Source organism: Leucoraja erinacea, chromosome 22, assembly GCF_028641065.1.
Source record: "Leucoraja erinacea ecotype New England chromosome 22, Leri_hhj_1, whole genome shotgun sequence".
Lineage (NCBI taxonomy): Eukaryota > Metazoa > Chordata > Chondrichthyes > Rajiformes > Rajidae > Leucoraja > Leucoraja erinaceus.
In genome coordinates, this window is record NC_073398.1 from 14990072 (window position 1) to 15015384 (window position 25313).

General features: G+C 40.0%; 1 protein-coding gene across 9 annotated transcripts in view; it reads right to left on the reverse strand.

The window, feature by feature from the left end:
- The window catches only part of anks1b (ankyrin repeat and sterile alpha motif domain containing 1B), a 646306-nt gene that overhangs the window by 570732 nt on the left and 50261 nt on the right, over positions 1-25313 (reverse strand). The gene's annotated exons all lie outside the window — the stretch shown is intronic.

Consider the following 25313-nt stretch of genomic DNA (forward strand, 5'->3'; position numbering starts at 1 on the left):
CGCTGATAACAAGTGCAGCTTTCATTGCAGCTGTGGGTTCAAACGAACATCTACTTGTTCAGCCATCCATAGATCTCACGCCCAAAGCATACCTGAAGCACTGTACTTTCAATGGCGTCACACATCGGTGGCAGAAAAAAATTATTAATAAATCCATCAGATATCTGATTATCACTTTAACTGTGATTAAATCAAACTCTAGTTCCATTCATTCAACAAGTTACATAATGCACCAATGAGCAAAAATCGTAACATCAAAATTATCAGTGCTCTGACCTAGATCTCCTAAATGAAATTGGCTCCAGTATTTTTGGGCAATTGTGTTTATAACATTCCCTTCCAAAACTAAATCTACAAAATCAAATTTAAAAGCATCACATTTTAATTACCTATCTTGGCCAAAACGCCTGGTACTTTAGTTTAGTTTAGTTTAGTTTAGAAATACAGCATGGAAACAGGCCCTTTGGCCCACCGGGTCCACATCGAACAGCGATCCTCGCACATTGACACCATCCTACACACACTCGGGATAATTTTTATATTTACCAAGCCAATTAACCTACAAACCTGTACGTCTTTCGAGTGTGGGAGGAAACCGAAAATTTCGGAGAAAATCCACGAAGGTCACGGGGAGAACGTACAAACTCCCTACAGACTTCATCCAACAAGTCCTTCCAAATAATTATAGTATATTATAAATGGAAGGCTGTCATCCTTGAAATTTAACCATGCAATCCCAGTTTTTCTTTTACGTGCCAAATTACCAAAAATGATGTGATTGCATATTTTTCTGGCCACACTGGAGCATTCGAGAAAACTGGCTGGGCACACCCAGAATCCCTCTTGTGCCAATTATGTGTTTTCCTAGTCGCACCCAACAGCACCATTCACTCTGGAATAGTCCAGTAGAATTGGGAAAAATAAATATTTGATATTTAAGAAACTAAGAAAATACTCACAGACATATAAAAAGGATGAAATGCATTACATCTGAATTAACTAACTGAATTAAACCAAATTTAAAAAAATCTACTCAATGTTCTCAACAGAAGTTGATTCCTCCCATTGATTGCAATCGGGCTGTTGTACTTGCACCCAGCTAATGAGGCAGGTTTCACAAACATTACCCTGGCAAATCTCATAGGGGGTAGAGGTAGGTACAGCCTGCAGCACAATTGGTAATGCAGATTGCTGCTACTGGCTCAAACCTTCTCTGGACTACAGTGTTTTCGTAGCACTGAACTACAGGGCCACTGCTTAGAAACACAGCTAACGCCAACAGATGCTCTGGCTCCTTGGCAGCAGATCCACCTCGGGGATCTGGCCACACTGCAGGTGAACCTGTGGCCACCATTTTCAATTCTCTTTATATACAATTTAAAGAAAAAGATGAGAGAGGAATTATACATTCATCATTGAAGACCAAACAGAGGAAAATCTGAGTGCTTAATACATGCCTAACATCTAAATTATGTCTGACATCATCTGTACAGAGACTCGATGAATCCACAATTGATGATCAAATAAATCAAGAACTTACAAATGTAGGGTGTAGTCAAGAATGTTTTATTATGCAAACGTAAAGGCTGGTCAACCAACTTATAGAATTGATGCATTATATTTGTATTTGAGAATGTGTCCCATCTCAAAGTTTGTACCAAAATACAGTAATGCTCTATAAGAGCAGAAGTAGCAATGAATACAGAAATGTATTTAACAGAGAAGCAAAAATCAGATACAATAACAACATTTTAAAGGAATTTGGTTTGATATATGAATGGAAAGGATTTCAAGGTTTATATGGTCAAATGTGTGCAAATACGACTGCCGAAATGAGCATCTTAATTCATATGGACCGTTTCCATGCTCTATAACTCCATGAGGGTTAATGTCTGCTGTTCCAATAGTTCAAAGATTACAGATTGATGCACTACATTGTTTAGTGCCAAACCAAACCTGCTAGTTGGTACTTGATAAATTGCTAAAGTAGTTGGGAAACATTGAGTATAGTGTTGACAGAATGGACAACCAGAGAGCAGATGTAATTTAATGTGTTAAACAATGCACTCACATATTTTTTTTTTAATAGAAAATAAGAGCTAATAGAAACCTGACAGAATGTTGAGTAAGTATAAAAATGAAGAAACTCACAGGGTTTTTAATTTTTTCAAACATATCTGTAATGTTAGAAGGCTAATAACATTTTGAACTTTATGAATTGAGTGGTGTGTTTGTAAAATTACAATAGCTAGATTGCACTTACAGCATGTACCTAGTTTTGGATATGTTGGAGAATGAGCATTAAAGCCAAGTTAAATTTACAACACCAATTCACTAGAAAACCAACATGTTTAATAGACTATAAGAAAAGACCTAAGATGTGAGGCTCTCTCTAATTCACTAGTAAAGGCAAAATCATTTCACCAAATTTACAGTATGGTTTTGTTTTTTAAATGAGCTTTGAGAATACTAAATTAGCCCTTGAGTCAATACAAAGGGTCCATCAATTTAAAACTCATAATGTTTGTTTTATGCTTTTACCGGATTTAGATGCAACTTACAGTTCATTTTTTCTCTCTCAATTGTCATTGCATTTGAGAAAGTGGTGAAACAATTCCAGCCATTCTGGCGAGTGGTGTTAAGAATGGAGATGTCCCAATGAAAGACAGCACCATTTCATCTTTTAATACTTTATAACAAGAGGAATCGACTACAGGAGCAAAGAGATCCTTCTGCAGTTGTACAGAGCCCTAGTGAGACCACACCTGGAGTATTGTGTGCAGTTTTGGTCCCCTAATTTGAGGAAGGACATCCTTGCTATTGAAGGAGTGCAGCGTAAGTTTACAAGGTTAATTCCCGGGAAGGCGGGACTGTTATATGCTGAGGGAATGGAGCAGCTGGGCTTGTACACTCTGGAGTTTAGAAGGATGAGAGGAGATCTCATTGAAACATATAAGATTGTTAAGGGCTTGGACATGCTAGAGACAGGAAACATGTTCCCGATGTTGGGGGAGTCCAGAATCAGGGGCCACAGTTTTTGAGTAAGGAGTAAGCCATTTAGAACGGAGACGAGGAAACACTTTTTCTCACAGAGAGTGGTGAGTCTGTGGAATTCTCTGCCTCAGAGGGCAGTGGAGGCGGGTTCTCTGGATGCTTTCAAGGGAGAGCTAGATAGGGCTCTTAAAAATAGCGGAGTCAGGGGATATGGGGAGAAAGCAGGAATGGGGTACTGATTGGGGATGATCAGCCATGATCACATTGAATGGCGGTGCTGGCTCAAAGGGCCGAATGGCCTACTACCTATTGTCTACTGCCTATTATTTGTGTCTTCCTTGGTGGACAGAACCAAAGTACTCGTTTAACTGTTCTGCCATTTCCTTGTTTCCCATTATAAATTCACCTGTCTCTGATTATAAGGGAACCTACATTTGGCTTCACTAACATTTTCTTTTAACGTATCTGAAGGAGCTTTTAGAGTCAATTTTTTATATTCCCCACAAGCTTTCTTTCATGCTCTTTCCCCCCCCTCTTAATTAACCCCTTTGTCCTCCTAGTTGAGTTCTAAATTTCTCCCAGTCCTCCGCTTTGCAGCTTCCTCTGGCCAATTTATATGACTTTTCCTTGAATTGAACTGCCTGTCCCCTGAGTTATTTCAGCATTTTGTGTCAATCTTCTGGATGTAGATATTGTGGTCGACAAGAGAAAAGTATTCAGAAATGGGGAATACCACGTTTATTTATAACATAACCAATGTCGAAATGTAAACTGGATGAATGGATGCAATATGCAGTTGTCTTAATGCACAGTCTTGCACAGAACATCGACTAGGGGAATTGAAAGTACTGTATATTGCAAATGTATATATATTTTTTTTAAAAGGTTGCCTGAATGGTCTCATGATAAAAAGCTAAATATTCTTTCCAATGTTCAAATTCAATTCCTTGGATTCTTTAAATATCATTATAAAGAAGATAATGCCTCAGAATCTAATACAGATTCTGAGACATTAGCTGAAAAGATGAATCTACCTTGTAGCCAAAGCCTCTTTGCATACAGCCCAGATGATAGTTTCCAGGAATGCAGTGTTGTACCAGGGACCATAAGTTACTCACTTGAATGCAATAGATCTGTAGTATGTATTTACAAGAATCTTTCGTGTCTTAGCCAATATCCCACAACTGGCAACGTTTACACAGATTTAACAACTTTACTATTTATTGAGAAATTGGAGATCGAAAACATTATAAATTCTGCTTCTATGCATCTACATGTGCTTACAAATTTCAATATCATGATTATCAGTTTTTCAAGGCCTTAAATTACATTGAATTTACTCAACCTCATTGACACAAATTTACTGTTATTTGGGTCTCAACAATGCTTTTTTTTTCCCCCTCACAAGTTCATTAATTTTACATTGTTCTTTGTGCTTCTGCAGACACAGAAGATATTGATGAACCTGAACACACACCTACATTATTTCATTGAAGATCAAACACATGAACAGGATATCTTCACTGAGTGACAAGTGATAGTCATGCAAATTGGTTTTATATTATTGGGAAGATTGTTAGATTACAAGGACCAGCTTCAGGGAGAAAAAGAACAACAGTTGAATTGTATTTAAGAATAAACCTCAGGTTGAAATGCATTAAAATATTTTGTACCACTGGTGAATGAACATTGGATAAGGCACTGGCCCTGGTATTGGCTTCCATTTAGTTACAAAAATAATCAAAGCGTTTAAGACCTTTGGATTCTTTAGCATCAGTGATTAAAAATCAGATGGCAGAATTGTTTATCGTCACTGGGGAGGAAGTTTTGAGCAGTGTGTAGCTGCATGTTTATTATCCAATGCAAAAAGAAATTGGCAAAACTTTGTTTTTTTAAAGAAAAATCAGGAAAGACTTTGTAAAATTATAAAGTCGTTAAAATGCATTCCATGTATGTTCCGGAAGCATATAATTAGACTCTATACAGAATCTGAGGCATTAGCTGAAAAGATTAATCTACCTTGTAGCCATAGCCTCTTTGCATACAGTCCAGATGATAGTTTCTAGGAATGCACAATAGCAAATCTTTCTAGTAGCCAATGTTTGTGTGCCTCAACCATTTCATGAAAAAAATCCCCTTGGAAAACCAGCTTCTGATCAGTGAAAGGAATTAGAACTTTTAACAAAGAACCCCTACAAAATTCCACAACATTTTCCAAAATACATTTCCTAAAGTCACTATATTCAATGTTTATAAATGGAATATCAGACTCACTTATAATAAAAAGTCAATACCAAAATGGAATTGTTACCAGCTTCTGTCTCTATCCTTACCCCTCTCTTTTCCCACCTGGCTCCATTTATCTTAGGTTTTCTTTTCTTATCTTCCCACCCATCACCTACCATTCAATACTTCCATTCCCCTCCGCCTACTTGGCTCCATCTGCCATCATTCCCTCCCATCTGCTTCTATCAATCACCCACCAGCCTCTGTCTCATTCTGCCTCTCCCATCCAGATATTGACCATCTTCCATCTATACTCCAATTCCTGATGGGGTGCTGCAACCTGCAACATCTTGGCCTCCCCAGATGTCGCTTAACCTATTGAATATACCAACAGTTTATCTTTTGCTCTGGAATTGTTACATTTCATCATGAATCCAACTAGTTTCTATAAGTACACTGACAACATAAGTGTTTTGTTCAGAGAAAAAGATAGCAAATTCTATTCACATTTTCCCATTATCAATGTTTGGAATGAATTCCTGAATGCAAGTGCTGAAATTAAAGGGTCAGATTTCTGAATAGCAAAGACAGCTAAGCTACCAGAATTCGCCATCATTACTTCAAAAAATAGAAAGCAACTTCACAAATTGCTAATGTTTCTGTCAGTGTTTCAGTCCACTTTTACAGGGACTGCTGTTTGTGGCATTCACCACCTTAAGGGAAATCAGCAGAATTAGCAAGAATTTAATGGATTTACTAATGAATCCCGCCATAAATTACCCCCATAATCCTGCAATTCATTGCGTGATGTTTGTCTTGTTGTTTTTCTAACTATTTAGTGATAAATTTTATATTTTGTATTCAATTTCTTGGTCTGAATATTTCAAAATAAAGAATCAATTCTTTAAGTTAATGTGTGATATCTCAGTTTTAACCTGTGCTCATCTTTATTTGGCACTGCATTTTTGTGCTTAAAAACACAAACCATAACCCATCTGATGAAATTCTTTAATGCAAGTTGCCACTTGGCTAGTTCAAAAGTTCATAAGTGTTAGGAGCAGAATTCGACCATTCGGCCCATCAAGTCTACTCTGCTATTCAATCATGGCAGATCTATCTTTCCATCTTAACCCCATTATCCTGCTTGATGACATCTTAATCACTGGATACCAGAGTTACACTTTCTCATCAGAGAAGGGGAAAGTTTTCATCACAAAGGTTCTTGTGGGAGTCATTTCCCAAGGTCAACAGTTACTATGCCCGAGGCGTAACTATACTTGGTGGAACATTAGTGCAATTGCTGAGATAACAGTATAGACTCCTTTAGTTAGTGTGGCAGTTTTGAATCTCCCACATTAACTCAGCTCCAGATAAGACAGTGCAGGTCTGAGTTCCTTTGGATTTCAATGGGGATTATAGGCCCGACATTGGGGAGCAAAAGGGTGGGATTTAAAAAATATATATTTTAATATTTCTTTGGTTGTTTAATATTTCTATTTATTTATCAGCATTTTCAAATGATGATATCAATAATTTTTTTCTAGTTTTTAAAAATAAATACATTTTAAATTCTTCAATTTACCCCCACAAATATAATAACTTTTAAATGCTAGGCAAGGGAATAGGACAGCAACATGAGGTCCACTGATAAAGAGAAGAAATATTTCACTGAAACTTAACAGAATCTTAATTTTCAATGTAATTTTCAAGTGGTCTTGGAGGGAAGGATGCTCCTCAAACTGTGGAGCATCCTGGACAATACAGCCTGGCAATACAGACGATACACCCCCTCCATGACACACTGGTCAACCCGAGGAGTATTCAGCAACAGACTGGTTTCACCAAGATGCAGGACAGAACGCCACACGAGATCCTTCTTCCCTGTGGCTATCAAACTTTACATCTCCTCCCCCTTCTGTCTTGGGGTAGACTAAGACGGAGACTGACCCCCCCTCCCCCCCCCCCCCCCCCCCCCTCATAATCCCACATATCAAGATCCAACATACTGTATAAAGAAGTAATATCCCATAATCTGAGATAAACCGAACAGTCTGAATTCATTGTTTCTGAAGGAAAGCAACGTGCCAGAATATTGCTGTGTACCAGCTAATGTGATCAGCCACGAGGGCTTTCCAGCTGTCAGGGATGATATTGCTTTACTTGTCATAATGCTTGAGTGCATTTTCATCTGCTTGCCTGTTTCTCAGGTTCTGTCATCGTAGATGTTCTTTTTTTTTTTTGGTTTGTTAATTATTTATAATATGACTGGGGAGCCCTGAAAGGGTTGTTTGAGTCAGCATGCCTTTTGTGATGGTGGGCTTGGTCAACGAGGGATCATGAATTTGTTAATTTTTCTCAGCAATATAATAGCATAATGCACAAGTACTGGGGGTGACACATCACATACCTAATGAGTAGATGTCACATCCCTGCTGAACAGTGTTGTTAGCAGCCTGACTTGTGTACATACATCATTGGTGAGAGTTTGACTTTACATTCAGTTCAGATTTGTTTTCTATTTCCCCCAACTGCAGTTGCAACAACCAATCACTATCCCATAAACGTTAACTTTAGTTGTCCCTGTGCATTTACATTTTACTGGATATATTTACAAGAAAGGTACTATCCATTTAAAACAGAATTGAGGTGATATTGTTTTCTCTGGGGAAAGTTGAGAATCTGGAACTCTCTTACTAAAAAGGTGGTGGAAGCAAAGTCTTTAATTATTTTGACGGCAAAGGGAGTAAATTCTTTTAAATGGCCCTGTCCCACTGTACGTGTTCATTCAAGTGCTCTCACGAGTTTTTAAAAAAATCGAACTTGTGGTAAGCACGTAGAATGAACGTAGAGGGTACATCGGAGCTCGGGGACGTCTCTTAGCGGCTCGTAATGCTAACGGCAGGTATTCGGGAAATGCGGTGAAGCTAGGGAAGACTCGTGAAGATTTGTCAACATGTTGAAAAATGTCCACGAGAGCCCCGAGACCGAAGAGCGGCCATTACCGTAAATCTCAGAGTTCAAATCAGGGCAAACCCGGGAGAGCTCTTGGAATGAACTCGTACCGTGGGACAGGGCTTTAAGGAAGCGGGTCTGGTGTTTATCGCTGGTGGACTGGAATGAGGAATGGAGGCTGCAATCAGATCAGCTCTGATCTTATTAAATGGCAGAGCAGGCTTGAGGGGTCGAATGGTCCAGTCTTGCTCCTAATCTTTTAAAATGCCATCAGACATCCCAACTACTAAATCAGAATGATGCACATCCTTGCAGGTCCAACACAGGAGCATTTCCAGCCATGACCCACTCAGTCCGTCACCAAGTCCCTCAAGCCACTTGGATCTCAGTGAATTAGATTCAGTCAGCTTTTTTCTTCAACAACACCTATTAATTTGTAGCGATAAGCTTGGATCAGAGCAGATATTTTTATTATAGACTGTCTGCAGCAGAGTTGTGATCAGAGAAAAGGTTGTGATGTACTTATCAGCGAGAACTAACACCAAAACATATTTTAGTCCTGTAGTGCATGCAAGTTTTGGTCCACTGCACCAATATGATTTTTATATTAATGCTGCATCTATTTTTGTTGAATGAATCAACCTAGAAATCCATAAATAATCACTACTGAACCGTGTGAAATTCAGGCGTCTGTGAAATACAAGTTTAAAGTTCACTGATGCATATTAGTTATGTAACTTTATGTTCCAGAGTCAGCAATTGTTGTCCAGCAGCCACTTTTTAAGTAACCCACAAGCTGAATAAAACAAGCTCACGTGAAGAGCCACTTTCCAATATCACAACACGCAAAATTAGTGTACTTTTGGTCAGAAAATATTGAGGTCTGCCTTTGATTGAGTCATACTGAGGCTTCAACGGTATTGCAACAATATCACAGTCCACCATTTCAAAGATAATAAACAAGATAAAACTCTCACTTTCAGGAACAAATATGGCAAGGAAAAAAAACTTGGAATAATTACAATTTTCCTGCAGCTGGTAGAACTGCTGCCTCATCATTCTAGAGACCCCGGTTCAAACTTGACCTGGGTGATGTTTCGTGTCGAGACTCTTCTTCAGTCTGAAAAGGGTCTTGACCCGAAATGTCACCCATTGCTTCTCTCCAGAGATGCTGCCGGTCCCGCTGAGCTACTCCTGCATTTTGTGTCCATCTTCAATTTTCTTGGCCCCGCTCTGGGAGTAGAAGTGGAGGCGGATCCGGACCGCAACGGCCGTGAGCCCCAGGCCAAGTTCGGCGATCGTTTGCCTGCTTCCGCTGCTGTTGGAGGTGAGACGTTGCGTCCCGCCAGGGTCTTGGGCCTGTCCCACTATGGCTGTCAGTTACGCGACAGGCCGGTGGCGCACAAAGATTTTGTTCACTACAAAAATTTTGGAGCCCCATGCGATGTCGCGCACAACTACATACCCCTCCGCGCTTCTCATTGGGACCGGCCCCGCGCGGCCATACGATGCCCGTACACTTCAACGTGACCACGAGGTTGCGTAATTTGCATGCCAAGGACACGCAAGTGGGACAGGGCCTTAACTGTGTGGGTTTCCTCCAGATGCTCCAGTTTCTTTCCACATCCCAAGGATGTAGGTTAATTCACCTTTGTAGATTGCTGCGAGTAGGGAGTGGATGCAAAAATGGGATAACATGGAACAAGCATAGAAACATAGAAAATAGGTGCAGAAGTAGGCCATTCAGCCCTTTGAGTCAGCACCGCCATTCAATATGATCATGGCTGATCATCCAACTCAGTATCCTGTACCTGCTTTCTCTCCATACCCCCTGATACCTTTAGCCACAAGGGCTACATCTAACTCCCTCTTAAATATAGCCAATGAACTGGCCTGAATGGGTGATGGATGCCCAGTGTGAACTCTGTGGGCCGAAGTGCCTGTTTCAATGTTGTGTCTCTAAAACCAAAACAAGAAATGTGTGTAAACCAAAACTACGACTATATATGTTGTAAAAGGGTTAGTCGAGAAAAATCTGCATTTGCAATCAGTTGCAAATTGAACCAGCAGCCACTGATATAATAAGCTTCACACTGCACCCAACAAATTGACACCCACTAACACTCATGCCAGGCTTACAGAGCGGAGACACACTGGGATGTGGTGGATGTGTTAAAAATAAGCTATTGAGTGAAGAATGCATCAGAGAAATGAATCAGTGCCAATTACCTTGACCCAAAACATTAGCAGTTTGTTGTCCCATAAACCAACCCACAGCATTTAACATTCTTCACCGCATAACAATCATAATGGTTTATTCAAAAACCTGCAAACACTCTTGCTTTATTCTGTTACAACCTTTTGTGGTGGAAAGTTGCTATTTATACCACAAAGATTTTGAGAAATAAAAGAGCTCACCTCACTGATGTGCAGCTGGAATGTTCTCAATGTTTATTTATTTTATATAATAGAATCTGAGTAATGCTAATGCACTCTGACAAGATCCTGAACAAAGTTGGGAGTGAATTCAGAAATCAATGTTTCATCAAGTTTTTTATGGCAGTGCAATAAATCAACTCTTCCTTTTCCACTTCCTATGCTCTAGAATAGGGCGGTCATGGTGGCGCAGCAGTAGAATTGCTGCCTTGCAGCGTTCGCACGCCTAAGATGCCGGTTCAATCCCGATTATGGGTGCTGTCTGTACGGAGTTTGTACGTTCTCCCCGTGACCGCGCAAGTTTTCTCCAAGATCTTCAGTTTCCTCCCACACTCCAAAGACGCACAGGAATGTAGGTTCATTGGCTTTGTGTCTGTATAAATTGTCCCTAGTGGAACGGGCTGCCAGGGGAAGTAGGCAGGTAAAATGACAGCATTTAAAACACATTTGGACAGGTACGTGGACAGGAAAGGTTTAAAGGGATATGTGCCAAATGCAGATCAATGGGACTAGTTTAGATGGGGTATCTTGATCTGCATGGACAAGTTGGGATGAAGGGCCTGTTTCCATGGTGTAAGACCATGACACATAGTGCAATTGCTCTGGAGCGGATACAGAGGTGATTTATGAAGTTGTTGGCAGGACTGGAATTTTTTTTTCACTTTGAAGAAAGATATGATAACTGGGATTGTATTCTCTGCAGCAACGGAGGTGAAGAAAAGACTTAGTTAAGATGAACAATATTATGATAATAGGACCTGTTTCGCTTAACCAAGAGTGTAGGAAGGAACTGCAGGTGCTGGTTTAAACTGAAGATAGATACAAAAAGCTGGAATAACTCAGCGGGACAGGCTGCATCTCTGGTGAGAAAGAATGGGTGATGTTTCAGGTTGAGACCTTCAGAGTGAAGAGGTTGAAAACCAGCCATATAGATGTAAAAGACAATGACTGGAGATGCGTTTCATCCAACTAAGGGCAGAAATCTGAATCACGTGTTCATCTTTATTGACGTGACACCATAATAAATATTACAGAAAAAAAGTGAATTGGCTTCTAGGTTAATTGGCTTCTGTAAATTTTCCCTGGCGTATAGGATAGAACTGGTGTATGGTAGATTGCTGGTCAGTGTGGACTTGGTGGGCCCAAGGGCCTGTTTCCATATATATGTTTTACATATATATCTTAATTTAATTGAACCATATATTTGGTTGAATATGTGACATTATTTTGTCTTGTTTCTATAGTCAAAGGGTAAGGTTGATTAATTTATTTGTGCATTAATTTAAATTTTATTAATCTCTCTCACATATACATATACACACACACATACACATATATATATACACACACATACATATATATACATATACACACACACATATATATATATATACATATACATACATATATATATATACATATATATACACACACACATATATATATATATATATACACACATGTATATATACACACATATATATATATATACACACACATGTATATATACACACACATGTATATTCGGAAAAAGAAAGTTTCCCCCTCCCCCCACATAAAACAAACAATAACACAAACTTTTGACACACAAAAAAAACCAGACAGACTGTTGGCGGGGCTGCCAATCGTGCAGCACCCCTGGTGGAATATAACATGGAAACAGAATCTTCAGCCCACTGAGCCCATGCCAAACATAGATTATCCATTCAAACTAGTTCTATGTTATCCCATTTTCTCATGCACTCCCTACATATTGGTGGCAACTATTTTAGAGGCCAATTAACCAACAAATTCACATGGTTTTGTAGTGAGGGAGGAAACTCAATATGGTCACAGGGGGAACGACTAAAGGTTTAGAGGGTTACAGGCCAGCCACAGCAGGTTTGACTAGCTTGGTTGGGCATCATGGTGGGCAATCATGAGTTGGGGCAAAGGACCCGTTTCCGTGTTGTACAAGTCTATGACTCCAACAAAGCTGGTTTGATAGTTTGGCTACGAAGAGGCACTTTAATACAATCACACTTTGGTTGGAAAATATTTGGATCCAAAAATATTACCGTATAATTCAAATACCTACAAAAGTAAATGGGAAATATTTTATCCATTGGTATCAGAGTGGTAGTTGTGACCCAGTGAACGGTAATGTTGAAGTAATTCTGTTTTATTTTCAGTTGCTACTGAAGGGACAATGGAGGACTTGGCGTGGTGGGACCGCCATGAGAGAGGGGGTGGGGGCAAAGGGGAACCTGGCACCCTCTATGTGACGACTACTCAAAGAATTCCACTGTGACTTGTCACGTGACAATAAAGTATTCATTCATTCAAGGTTAAATTCTGTCGTGTGGCACTTCTATTGTGTGAATTAGGATAGGCTCAGAATAGATCTGGCAGCTCAAAGGTGTGCTCATGAGGGCTATCTGTAACAGTAGAAAAACACACCACCGCAAGCTGTTATCTCAAGGCCAGCATTACTCTCTAATTTTACAATTACACCAAGGCAGGGGATAAGCCTTGGTTCAATGAGGAGTGCAGAAGGACACGCGCGGAGCTGCAAGTCCTTCACCCTACAAACATGGAGATTCCAGCCTGAAGATGCTGCAACACAGGACTAAATACATTCCAAAGAGAAAAGAGAAGCAGTATGCCATAGGCAGAACTAAGCAATTTGATAACCAACTCATCAAGGGGTTGTAATCAGAGCCTATATGGTTACGAATGGTGGTGGACAATTAACCACTTAACAGGAGGACAGACTCCAAGAAGATCCAATCTTCAAGAATGGCAGGATGCTGAGGACAAGGCTGAAGCATTTGCAACCATGTTCCACCAAGCGTATCAAAGCGTTGATCCATCTCAGCTTCCCCGACATCCCCACCATCACAAAAATCATTCTCAAAATTCAATGGTTTGAATCACCCCGCGTGAAATAACCATGAGCACAAGATAAAAGACCAAACAGCATTTCAACTATGGTAATGCAGACTTGCACTCGAGAACTAGTGTGCATTGATGGGATACTTTCCCACTACGAGTGGGATACTTTCCATCATTGGCCAAGGCAGAGAATATAAGAGCAGGAAGGGTGATGGTAAGGCCACAAGCCAGAATACTGCATATCATTCTGGTAGCCAAACTGCAGGAAGATCACAATCACATGGAAGGAGGCGCAGAGGAGTTTCACCAAGATATTACCTAGGAGCATTTCTATATCACGATTGGCAGATTTAAGAGCCTGTCCCACTTGGATGACCTAATCCACGAGTTTAGAAGACCCTAGACGAGTTGAAAAAAATGTCAAGGTCGTGTTGACCCGCCGAAGTAAAAGACCTCCTGTGACTCTCTCTATGGCCTCCTACGACCCCCCTCGACCTCAGTCTTCCACACCTAAGACCAACTAGCTACGAGTGGAAAATGATCACATGATAAAATGATATAATGTTTGCATTTTTTTCTCGGGCCAGTTACCGACCTACAACTACCTACGACTACCATCACGACCTACCTACGAGTACAAAGAATAAATTTTTTCCATGCCAACCTTTTTTTTAAACTCGTGAACATTTTTTATCAGGCTGCAAAAAACGCCGCAACCTACTTGAGGCCACGTGTATGTGGAGACCACTCATGAGCATGAGGAAGAGTTACGAAGACCTCCTATAACCTCGTGGCGACCATGCTGCGAGCATGAATCAAGGGCAAACTCGGTAGAGGTCGCCAATAAGGTCGGGAAAGTGGGACAGGGACTTTATTAGGCGGAGTTCGTCTTCCTTGGTGCACAGAAGATTGTATACAAAATTTTGAAGGGCAATAATACGATAAACAGGAGAAACATAGAAACATGAATCGGTGGCGGCGCGACTCACCAGTTGCAGCGGCCCCTACAGCCTGTCTGTCTTTTTTTATTTTTTGTCTAGTTAAATGTAGTGTTGGTGTTTTTTTTTAATACTAGTTTTAAATGTGTATATGTGGGGGGGCGGGGGGGGAGGGGGAAACCGTTTAAAATCTCTTCCCTGTTCGGGAGACCCGACCTTTTCCCTGTCGGTCTCCGTTGTCGTTGGGGCCTAGCACCGTGGAGCGGCCTCCAACCTGAACGACCCGGGGGCTCGGGAGACTGCGGAGCTGCGGACTACTCACCATCGTGGGGCTGGCCGGCCTCGGAGCGTGGGGAGCGGTGGTGACTCGCTGCTGCAACGCGACTCCTGGGGCTCGGAGGCTCCAGCAACGCAGCCGCAGGTCCGGTGAACTGGGACATCGGGAGCTCGCGGGTCCGGGGGGAGAGAGAGAGAGACCGCTTCCCGGAGCTCCCGCAACGCGACTTCTCCAGCCCGTGTCGCGGGGTTGGAACGACCCGGAGCGGGGACGTACATCGCCCGGCGCGGCTTCATGGCCGTGGGACATTCCAGCGCCTGCCGGGGGCTCCAACTTTGTGACATTTAGACCGGGAGCGGGGCCGTAAATCGCCCGGCACGGCCTAAAATGGCCGTGGGACTTATCATCGCCCACCTGGGGCTTGGATATCGGGAGAGACATGGAGAACAGGGGAGAGAAAAGACTTTGCCTTCCATCATGGATGGATGTTTGTGTGAATTAAATTGTGTGTATGTCTAGGAAATTGTCTTTGTTTGTATGGCTGTGGAAACAGAATTTCGTTTGAGCCTCACTGGGGCTCAAATGACAATAAATTGTATTGTAAACATAGAAATAGAAACATAGAAATTAGGTGCAGGAGTAGGCCATTCGGCCCTTCGAGCCTGCACCGCCATTCAATATGATCATGGCTGATCATCCAACTCAGTATCCCGTACCTGCCTTCTCTCCATACCCCCTGATCCCCTTAGCCACAAGGGCCACATCTAACTCCCTCTTAAATATAGCCAATGAACTGGCCTCAACTACCCTCTGTGGCAGAGAGTTCCAGAGATTCACCACTCTCTGTGTGAAAAAAGTTCTTCTCATCTCGGTTTTAAAAGATTTCCCCCCTTATCCTTAAGCTGTGACCCCTTGTCCTGGACTTCCCCAACATCGGGAACAATCTTCCTGCATCTAGCCTGTCCAACTCCTTAAGAATTTTGTAAGTTTCTATAAGATCCCCTCTCAATCTTCTAAATTCTAGAGAGTATAAACCAAGTCTATCCAGTCTTTCTTCATAAGACAGTCCTGACATCCCAGGAATCAGTCTGGTGAACCGTCTCTGCACTCCCTCTATGGCAATAATGTCCTTCCTCAGATTTGGAGACCAAACACTGTACGCAATACTCCAGGTGTGGTCTCACCAAGACCCTGTACAACTGCAGTAGAACCTCCCTGCTCCTATACTCAAATCCTTTTGCAATGAAAGCTAGAGAACATTTTTCCATCTTGGAGAGGAGTCTAAAATTGGAGGGCATAACTTTAAACTGAGGTAAGAGGTTCACAGGGGATTTGAAAAAGAATGTTCCCACCTAGAGTGTAGTTTTATTGGGAAAGCACTGCCTCAGGGGGTGGTGAAGATAGAGATTCACACAACATTGAAGAAGTATCTACACCAGAACTTCAATCAGCGAGATATAGAAGGCTGGTAAGAGGAATTTGTAAAGACAGGTGTGTAGGAAGGAACTGCAGATGCTGGTTTAAACCAAAGATAGACACAAAAAGCTGGAGTAACTCAGCGGGACAGGCAGCATCTCTGGAGAGAAGGAATGGGTGAGGTTTCGGGTCACAGGTGTCGAGCGGTCATCATGGACATGTTGGGCCAATTGGATTGTTTCTACACTGCATGACTTTACAACTCTGTGAGATCTGGCAGTATTAGCAGCAAAGTTAATGTTGTAGATCAGTGACCTTTCATCAAAACTGTCATGATTAGATCTGTCTTAATGAAAGTTACCAACCTGAAATATCAACTCTGTTTCCCACTTTCTAGATCCCATCTGGTCTGCTGAACATATCCAGAATTGTCTCTTTTTATTATTAAATAAATAATGTATCCAGTTTATTGTTCTATTTGCTGGTGTTTTAATTACAAAAGTCAATCTTGCTTGTAATTAGCAATCATATCAATATTTCATCCCTGTCATATTAGATAAGCCTCTTGTCACACATAAAGGTAAATAATGAGATTGCAATTCTTGATTAACCTTCACATCAAATGTACAATCATTTGATCTAAAGGGCATATTAATCCTATAAATTATTGGAACATGCAATTAATAAACAAAGTGCACCTGTGATTCGTAGACTAGGTCATTAAAAATGTATAAATATTATGGGAGTGCATCGTATATTAGCTCATCAATGAGTTACTTGCATCGTGTGGCACCTTTCATGAGCTTAGAACATTCTAAAGTGCTTTAAAACCAATATCATACTTAGAAGGGGCAGACACAGTTGTAAAAAAAGGGAAATAAAACATCATATGTGTGCACAGCATGCTGCCATAAACACAAGATAATCTGTTTTATCGCCCCAAGTCGCATCACATGAGTCCAAGAAAATTATAACAATGCCTATGGGCACATCGAGCAGTCAGCTGTGGTGTGTACGAAGTGCTCCAGCACTAGCTGTGATTCAAGCCAAGTTGTTGTACTGCAAATCCATTAATCACATATGCGCACCAATCCAGAAATTGCCCAGGTATGATTTATCCACAAGGAGGACTAATTCATTTCTCAATTACATTCCCAATTGACAAATACAGAGTGCCAAGTAACATTCATGCACTACATGTGCCAGGAAATAATCATCTCCACCGACTGTGAACTTAACCACCTTGTTTACCATTCACTAAAAAAGAGGCAACATAGCCCGTGACCTGCTCTGCTATACATTATCACAGTTGACCTTTCACCTCCACGCCACTTACACTAATCAATGCCCCATGATTCCATTAACATCCAAAAATCTGTTCACCTCGACCTGGAATGTACTCAACCATTGAGTCTCTACAACTTTCTCAAGTAGAAAATTCCCAAGATTCATTACTCTCCGGGTGAAAAAAAATGTTCCTTTCTCTGTCCTGCACGGATGACTCTTAATTTTGTGATTATAAACCAATTCTACACACTCTCAAGAAAATAATTACCCTGCAAGTCCAGAAAAATATTTGTACATTCCATACTTTTTAATTCATGAAAACTGTAGCCCAGTTTGCTCAATGACTCCACTTACAACATAGTCATTAGACCTGTTACTGCGCTCTTCAGCACACTGAATCCACAATAACCATCACGTTACACCACTAATCCTACACCAATCCCACTGTATTCTTCTCTTATTTCCGTCAACTCCCACCTGATTCGACCACTTAGTTACACACTAAAGGCAATTTGCAGCGTCCAATTAACCTATCAACCCACAGTCCTTGAGACATGTGAGGAAACTAGAGTACCCAGAATAAATGCACGCAGGATGAATATACAAATTCCACCCAGGCAGCAACAGATGTCCGAACTAAATCTGAGTCATTGGAGCTGCGAGGCAGCTGCTCCACTGTCTCAGTCACTACACCACCACTAAATTGTTATGCTCGCCTCTGTTACACTCCCTCCGTCACTTAAACCGTGTTCTTTGAAAATGTAGTGCAGACCATTCTTTCTTTGTTGCTGGTCAAAAACCTTGAACTCCCTGCCTCGCACGGGTGTGCAAATATTTTCACAACACGAACTGAAGTAGTTCAAGAAGGCAGCTCACTGCCACTTTTGCGAGGACAACTCATGGTGATCAAATAAAGCCATTCATCCAAAGGTCATTCAGCCATTCAAGCCAAAGGTCATTCATCAAGGCTATCAACCTGAAGGGGAAGAACAAAATATTCATGGAGACACCATCCGCCACAAGCCATGTACCATCTTGACTTGGAAATGTATCATTTTTATTTCTTCATAGCTGGGTCATAATTCTGACATTGCAAAATAATGGGTTATGTGCTGGGGTGTCTGCATTGCACCCACTGCTGATGTCCAAGGAGGCAGCTCAACACCATTTTGCACTGAGCAGTCTGGGATCGGCTGCACATGCTAGTATGGAGCAAAACATTCACATATTGTGAAATAATTTTAAGGAACCCCACCACCATTGTTTTTTTTTCCAAAAACAAATATAGTTAAAATACACGAATATCCCAAAACCCAGCAAAGTGGGTTGGTCAGGAAATGTCATGGAGTCAGAGAAGACATAGTAATGCAAGCTCCACAAATCCACAAAATTTCACCAAAAATGCATCCAAGTTTCAATTACTCTAAAGTTTCAACTGCTTGGTCACTGCAACTATTAAACTAATATAAGCCCTGTTTTAAGTTTTTCTCAAGTACTTAGGATTGTTTGAAGAAATGTAATTTCCTCATTTATTCTAAACCACCATAATCAGACTTTGTTTCCAGAAATCAGTACAAAGTGAGAATGCTACAATAAGCAGTTATTGGCTTTAAGGAATTAAAATGTCCTTACTTCTACATTGCCCACATCAGTCAGTAAATATTAAGCCAGCATTGAAACTGGCAAATGTGATAAATGTACTTGCTATAGCCAAAGCTGGTGCTTGATTTGCATATTAACGTGACTGCATTCAGGGGTACATAAGTATAAATAACGTGAGCACCAGAAATTAATTCAGCTCACTAAAAATAATTATCCTCTCAAGAATTGATTACACGTGAATAAACACACCAGCCTCCAAATCAGCTACTTCAGGTTTCTAAACACAACCCAAAGAGCCACTTTGTCTGTCACATTGATATGATGCACATGATCTGATCTGATGCATCACATTAACCACTAATAATTCAGCCGCCCGAAAGAATGATCAGTTAAAGAATTTGTGGAATGTAAATCATATCTTTAGTATATCAATTAACCTCACGGTAAATTATTAAAACACCAGGAAATGTCCTATGGCTTCACTCAAGATGAGGTGCTAATGCACTGTTTTCTGAGAATAGAAACATTCTGCCTGGTGTTATCAGGCCAGTCAAATTCCATTATCTTCATGTGTGGGAATGTTTTCTTAAAAATTGAAGTTTCATTAATCTATTTTTGCCTGCAGCTGAATGAACCCAATTATGTAAACAATGGATGGTGTTGCCTTTTTTTGTTAAAGACCTGGAGTACACTAAAAGTTGTTTTATTCTTCTTAGGCAGTCCCTCATGATTAAGGATAACTTGATGCCACTCCACTTGTATGGGTTCTGAGGTGGCTAATGTGGCCCTTGTGGGATCCAGAAACCCTTCCACACTGTTGGCGGCGTTTGGGGTTATTTGTAACATGTTGTTGTCTTTCTACTGGGTATGTAGAGCTTCTGTGGGCTCCGAGTGCACAGTCTTGTGGTTCTCAATATCGTCTTGAATTGTCCCTCTCCACTTGAACATGGCCAAAGGTTCCCCCAGGAGTCTGTGAGAATGTTGCACTTCTTCTGATAACCTAATAATCTCCTTCATATGAGAACTCCAATCAGATCACCTGCTTCAGGTAAAACAAGTGTATCCAGCAAAAGTAGCTGAATACGCTTCCTCGTGGGCCTAGGAAATGACACTAACGTTGATTTGCTTTTCCTTCCAGTGAATTTGGATGTTTTGCAGAAGTTCATAAGTTCTAGGAGCAGAATTAGGCTACTCAGCCCATCAAGTCTACTCCGCCATTCAATCATGGTTGATCTACCTGTCCCTCTCAACCCCATTCTCCTGTCTGCACCCCATATTGCTGACACCCTTACTATTCATGAATCTGTCAACCTTCGCCTTAAAAATGTCAATTGACTTGGCCTCCACAGCCTTCCGTGGCAATGAATTCCACTTCTGTGAATGCCTGCTGTAGGTACAGGGTTGTGATGCAATTTAGTTAAGAGGAAAGCAATGATCACAGGAAAATTCAGGGATATTTTTCCAGTTACAGAAGTAATAAAACAACATGCTAAATCATAATCAAGTGGAGCACCATCTGTTTTGAGGAAGGTATTTGGAAGCTTCACAATTAAGTAAGAAACATAAATAATACTTATCAATAAATCAAAGATTGACTCCAAATGAAACGAGCAGGTAAAATTGGCTCAAATAATTTGTTCACAAATTATAGCACAATTGTAAAGCAGCCCATTGTTTACAAAATCCCAATATTCAAAGGTAATTATTTAATAAAAATACATTTATTAATCTTTCTCACAAAATTGTAGAAACTCATTTATATGTGACAGTTTTACAGGTTTTAAACTGGGACAAAGCAAATTATTGAAACTTGCAGCTAAAACCTATTTTTAAACCCAAACGCAGTAGCAGTTAAGAGTATGTCACCAGAACAGAGAGAATACTGATAGGAATGTGATTCAAGTTCTCTACAAGTTAAAAGAACCCAACCCAAAATGAATCCCACATATTTGGAAACAGAGAAACATAGAAAATAGGTGCAGGAGTAGTCCATTCGGACTTTCGAGCCAGCACCACCATTCAATATGACCACGGCTGATCATTTGGTACAGTAACTGGTCATTTGGCCATCATCTTCCAAACCTATTCCACAAGTTGTACTCAGAAATAATCCACATTTCTTCTCTTTAATCACAACACCGCTGATATCATTTTGAAGCTAAATCTCAGACTTTACCAATGACTTATTGGTAATACTGGAGCAAAAAATAAAATGACATTATGTTTTTAAAATGGTTTGCTGACAAATTTGGCAGAAGGCAACTGCTGATAGTTACAATCATTTTATATTGTTCCTGGTAAATGTTCTTTTAAAAAATAGCATTTTGCGTACAGTTGAGACAATGCTGGGAATGATGGATATATTTTTTAATATAAATGAGCCACCACTGGAATTTTTGAGTAAATTGATTATAAACTATTCAAGCTGCTGAGGCCAGACCATTTTCAATGTTTTCATAATGTGGCAAATATAATGATCCAACATGGAATAATGCGTGAAACCACATACACTACTGACATCTATTACATTCTGTATCCATCACATTCTTGAAAAAATAAGTGAACTTACTTTTCAAAAATGCTGAGTTGGAGGCTCTTTAATTTGGTAAAGAATTAATGCAAGCTCAAGATGTGAAATTACAAGCAGAGGAATTATCCCACAATATTACAACTTGACTGTAAGTACCCTCTGGAGAGGGTAGAAATCTTTGAATAATGGAAGGCAAGTGGGAAGTTTTACTTATAAAATTAACGTGTTCTTGACTGAAGGACTGAGAAATGGCAGCATTATATTTACAGTTATATTGTACCTAAATATATCACCATTAATGTGTAGGAAAGAACTGCAGGTGCTGGTTTAAATCGTAGGTAGCCACAAAATGTTGGAGTATATCACCATTAAACTTTATAATTTCCAAACTGGAGTCACAGGTTTTCATTACTAATTCATCAAATTGCCTGATAAATGACACCATATGCAAACCAGCTTTGCAAATTCAAATTACAAAATAATTTGACAATTCAATAATAAAGATGAGATTACCTCACAACTTCATCTTCATTACTTGCCTACACCAAAATTCTGCCTTAAGATCTTTTGCATACACTTTAAAGTGCAGATGGGGCCTTATCTTCACTGCATCACTGCCTCCACATTGTACTGGGCTGTAAAATTAGTTTTGTTGTGTGTGTCAGTTTTCAGAGAGCGATCTGCAAACACAACTATTTGACTCGGGGTCCAAAGTGCTATTAACAGATAAATAAAATACTATGTGGTTGAGGCCAAGCAGAAATTCAAAAGCAACGTACTACAGATTCTGGAATTGTTATTTTCTTTTAGATTCCCAGAAATACTCAGCAGGTCAGGTAGCATCTGTGGAGAGATACAATTAGTATTTCATTTCAGGTTAATATTTTTTCAAGGAGTTAGTGAAAGATCAAAAATCTGAAAAAAATTGTCTATTTCCACGGGTGTTACCCAATCTTTCATTACTTCCAGCATATTCCTGTTTTATATTACCAAGAAATCTCAGACAGAAAATAAAAACATTATAACAATAATAAAATGTTAGCATACAGTATGTAAATCTCTAGGTCCAAACATAACCAGCAATTTACACTTTAGTTCTGCTTCTTTGATATCACTAATTCTTTCAAATGCATTTCACCTTTATAAAGTTCATTGTTATACCATTGTTAACTAATAAGGGTCACAGCTGAAGTATGGTACATTATTTTATAGTCAAATGTTTCTCTTGTATTCAAATAATCTTAAAACTGCTGTATTTTCACAATTGTATTACTGCTGTATTACATCAAACAAGGTTCCTACACATTGTAGGAAAAGAACAATAAAACATGAAAGACATAGCTGAAGGACATGTAGTCCTGTTGTGTTGAGACTGTAATTGGACAACTATGAACCAAACAAAATTCTTAAACCCCAGAAAAGCAAAGCTTTTTGAAGAAAGCACGCTGTTTTACTGTTTTCACAGAGCGATTGGCTGCATTGTATGAAACAGCTGGGTTGGAGTCTGTTGGGATTCTCATGACAAGCATCTGTTCAATGTGTTCTAGCTGTAGACCATACCTGGGCGTTTACTATTCCTCCCAGTTTAAATATGAAGAGGTAATTTGTTCAAACAAAGTGGTGCAGAGCAACTTGAGTATTTGCCTTTCTCTGCCACCCCCCTGATTTTACTCTCTTGAGAGAAATTCTAGACCCCCACTTAGCATTACTCTATGTTATGTCATAGACGATATATTTTGGTTTAGCATAAGAAGAACTCCCTCATCTTAACAAACATTCATTTGGTTGAGTGTGAAGGATAATGTCCTTTTGTCAAAATATTTCCAAGAATTCAGGGAAGACAGGCAAGGTGGCAAAATGTTCCAATGTCCAACTTCAAAGGAGCCATGCAATTAGCAGATGTGCCCAAGATCCCCCATGTATCACCACACAGCTGAATGTCTTTCCATCTCCTAATAGTGTATCCTACCTTGGGATATATGCTACATTCTAAATGATGTGTTGGCACATTTAAACCACCTTCACCAATTATTGCTAATAAACATTGTGTTTTTTTGAATGGTTTAAGTTGATGGTTAATTTCCTCTAGAATTGGAGGGAGAAAAATAATTTCCTTGAGAGCCTGGACAATAATAATAGTCACATTCTTAACACAATGGATTCAGTACATACAATAAAATCATAATATCTTGTTTAAGACACACAATGTAAAAGTGTAGGAAAGAATTGCCGATGCTGGTTCACACCGAAGATAGACACAAAATGCTGGAGTAACTCAGTGGGACTGACAGCATCTCTGGAGAGAAGGAATGGGTGACATTTCGGGTTGAGACGCTTCTTCAAATTGAGAGTCAGGGGCGAAGGACACACAGAGATAAGGGAGAAGTGTGTGAAAATGAGACATCAAAAGAGATGATGGTCAAGGAAAATGTAGAATAGATCATTGTTAGTTAGGAATAAGTGACAACAAAGCTATCCAGAGATGCTGCCCGTCCCACTGAGTTACTCCAGCATTTTGTGTCTATCTTCGGTGTAAACCAGCATCTGCAATTCCGTCCTATCACACAATGTAAAAGTTGTTTTTCAATATTAACTACTTCATATTTTGACGTGATATTGATAAAAAGTTTACTTTTGCTGAAGAGATTGTGCTACTTTGACACTATATGCAATGGGTAGCCCATTCATTAACATTATTTGTATCTTGCTGCTATATTCTTGGCCATATTCTGTGAAAACTAAATTTAAATGACCTACACTACAAGTGCATTATCTAGGAACCTTGTTAGTGATTACAGATTAACACTCAGCTCAATTATACATTTGATTTGTGTAAGGAAGAACTGCAGGTGCTGGTATAAACCGAAGACAAGACGCAAAAAGCTGGAGTAACACAATGGTCAGGCAACATCCCTGGAGAAAAGGATTAGGTGACGTTTCAGGTTGAAGCCCTTCTGCAGACCGAGAGTCAGGGGAAAGGGGAACGAGAGATATGGACCATACTTAGGAGAAATGAATGGAAGATAGGCAAAAAGCAACAATAATTAAGGAAAAGTGGGGCACACAATAGGCCAATGTAGGCCATGGGATAGATGACAACGAGTATACAGACAGAGGAAGTCTCCAGGATGACAGTAAAATTAGTAAGATTATTAGGTGTCAGAGGTTATGGGGAGAAGGCAGGAGAATGGGGTTAGGAGGGGGAGATAGATCAGCCATGGTTGAATGGCGGAGTAGACTTGATGGGCCGAATTACCTACTTCTACTATTCCTTATAACCCTATGACTAGGGTGGGGTGGGATGGAGAGAGAGGGGGTTGCAAGGGTTATTAGAAGTTTGCCACATTTATCTTGATTATTTGGGCTTTGATATGGGCAATTTTGCAGTAACCGCAACCCCTCATTCCACGTCAGTACCGAGAATAACCTCCATTAATGACATGGCTCCACTTCAATATCCTGCGACTTTATCACAAGATATTTGTAATAACAATATGTTGTGCTATTTATACCAATATGTTGGGCCATTTACATTTTGAATTATAATTTATATTTGGTAATCTTTTTCCCACTATAATTACCTTTGTAATTGAGGGAAAGCTAAATTATAGCCACAAATATTCTTCTCCAAGAGGGCTCATACCTTATTGATTGTTAACACCCATACTCAATGAAAGCAAACAAGGGAGATTGTGGTCTGAAAATATGAAAAAGCAATAAATGAAAATATACCAGAAGCACCAATTATAAACCAGATGCTAATTAACCATTGCACATTGCC